The sequence below is a fragment of the Furipterus horrens genome, unplaced genomic scaffold (genome assembly GCF_987537825.1).
Source record: "Furipterus horrens unplaced genomic scaffold, mFurHor1.1.pri manual_scaffold_1, whole genome shotgun sequence".
Taxonomy (NCBI): Eukaryota; Metazoa; Chordata; class Mammalia; order Chiroptera; family Furipteridae; genus Furipterus; species Furipterus horrens.
Window position 1 is genome coordinate 39,321,158 of NW_028327171.1, and position 2,584 is coordinate 39,323,741.

General features: G+C 42.1%; 1 pseudogene; it reads left to right on the forward strand.

Moving 5' to 3' along the window:
* Window positions 1-586: 586 nt before the first annotated feature.
* LOC150020906 (large ribosomal subunit protein uL23 pseudogene) lies at window positions 587-1,027 on the forward strand (annotated as a pseudogene).
* The last annotated feature ends 1,557 nt before the right edge of the window (window positions 1,028-2,584 follow it).

Sequence of the window (2,584 nt, forward strand, 5' to 3'; positions counted from 1 at the left end):
GTGGCAAAAACATAGGTGAGGAAGAGCTGTGAGAGTGTGGGTGGGGAAGAAATCAATTCTTAGAAAAGATGTGCCAGGCAGATAATTCTGTAGGTGTGTTCTTCATATCATGCACTGGTGACTGTCAGCAGAACCCCCAAGCCCACTGTAGCTGAATTTATGCTTAATTACATCAGAAGAATGATTGTATGTTAATGGAAACTCCTTGGGTCCTTACTTACAAGGAGGCCAAATATTCCCTATTGCACATCAAAAGACACGTAAGCACAGCAGAGATTTGTTCTTGAGCTCCTCTTTCTTTCAAGGTAAAACTTGATAGAAAAGAACTGTGAGAAAATAACTCATGACCTGGAGAAGGAGGGCACCTCTGTGTCTGGACTGTTTCCTTATGTGAGAACTGACAGTGAGGTAAGGATGAAGGTTTTGGCTACATTTAGAAGTTCAGCTACCTAACCTTCCTAGCAGGGTCTGCCTGCACAGGTCTCAACCCCAGTTCCAGGAGGAAGGAGGAGTGCAAAAAAGGTGAGGTAAGACAAAGAAACAATCATAGAAATTAAAAAGAGGAATTGTTTGGCCTTTCTATGAGATGGCGTCCAAAGCAAAGAAGAAAGCCCCTGCCCCTCCCAAAGCCGAAGCTAAGGCAAAGAAAGCAGTGCTAAAAGGCGTCCACAGCCACAAGAAAAAAAGAAGAAGAAGAAGATCCACACACCGCCCACCTTCCGGAGGCCTAAGACACTGCAGCTGCGAAGGCAGCTTAAATATTTTCAGGAGAGCTAGCTCTGCCATCAAGTTCCCTCTGACTACGGAGTCAGCCACGAAGAAGATGGAACACAACAATACACTTGTGTTCATTGTGGAGGTCCAGGTCAACACGCACCAGATCAAACAGGCTGTGAAGAAGCTCTATGACATTGATGTGGCTGAGGTCAACACCCTGATCAGGTCTGATGGAGAGAGAAGGCGTATGTTTGACTGGCTCCAAACTATGATGCTTTGGACGTTACCAACAAAATCGGGATCCATCTGAACTGAGTCCAGCTGACTAATTCAAAAATATGAAAATTTTATTCTTAAAAAGAAAAAAAAAAGGAATTGTTTGGTTCCCAGGCAGGTGTCAGGTGTAGCAAGACCTACACAACTACAAAAGAAGATGCAATTGTTGAACCAGAAGTCTCTTTTGCAGGAATGTAGCAACTTGTGCTGTTTGATTTTTTTTATAATTATTATTATTTTTTACTTCTCTTAGTATTGTTCTCAAAAGCAAGGGTGTATTTCAGCTGTGCTAAGGGGAACTTCCACCCTACTCTTTTCCCCATACCCTCTGCCTTTCTGTGGCCATATTTTGTGGAAGAAGCCTAATATCCACTAGTTTTAGTGCTGGCTCTAGACTAAAAGTAAGAAAATTCCAAGAGTCAAGAGAAACTACCCTTTTGTGGTTGATGATGGTGGCAGTGGGAGGAGGCTGCACTGGGTGTTCGGAAGCTGTGATGGTTAATTTTATGTGTCAGCTTGGCTGGACTACAAGGCTCAGATGTTGGTAAAACATTTTGAATGTTTTGCGAAGGTGTTTTTTTGGATGAGATTAACATTTAAGTCAGTGAACTTTGAATAAAGCAGATTACCTTCTATAATGTAGGCAGGCTTTGTCCAACCAGTAAAAGGATTGGGTAGAACAAAACCTGATTCCCCTGAGCTAGAAGAAATTCTACCAGCAGACTACCTAGGCACTCTTTCCTGGATCATCAGCTTGATTTTGGATTTATGAAGTCTCCACAATTACATGAGCCAATTCCTCAAAATATTTTTCTCACTCTCTTTCTGTCTCCTCATACACCTTGTTGGTTCTGTTTCTCTGGAGAATCGAACATAGAAGCTATTCCTATAACAAAAACTGAGTCCAAATTTTTTCAGGGTACCTAATAAAGTGGTACTAAGTGCTTTTGGACTTTTCTCATACATTGTCTCATAATAACAGGAGACGAAAATCCAAATTAATGGGGGGAAAATAATTCCAATAGTTATGGACCTAATATATAAGGTCTATCCAGAAAAAGTCCAGCCATTGTTAATATAATGAGAATGGTTTGTACAACATCGATATAACCTGGCAGACAAGGAGAGTGGACTGGAATGTGCATGTGTGAACAATGATGACTTCACTGTACTGGTCGGTGGGGGCAGTAGATGCCATTGAATGAGCATGTGGACTGTGTGGCTATTGCATTCAAAATGCCTGAGTGAATAAAGCAACAAATCCGCATCAATTTGTGCGTTAAGCTTGAACATTCCTCCATGGAAACTATTTGGATGATTCAGAAGGCCGCAGCTGTGGGCAACTAGATTGGCATCTTCATCAGAACAACTGGCCTGCTCATGTACCACGTCTCATGCAGTTTTTTGGTGAAACATCAAATCACTGAGGTGACTCAGCCCCTCTATGGCCCAGATTTAGCACCCCATGACTTCTTGCTTTTCCCAAAACTACAATCGCCTTTTAAAGGGAAGAGATTTCAGACCTTCAATGAAATTCAGGAAAATACAACAGTGCAGCTGATGGCAATTGGGAGAACTGTGTGAGGTCCCG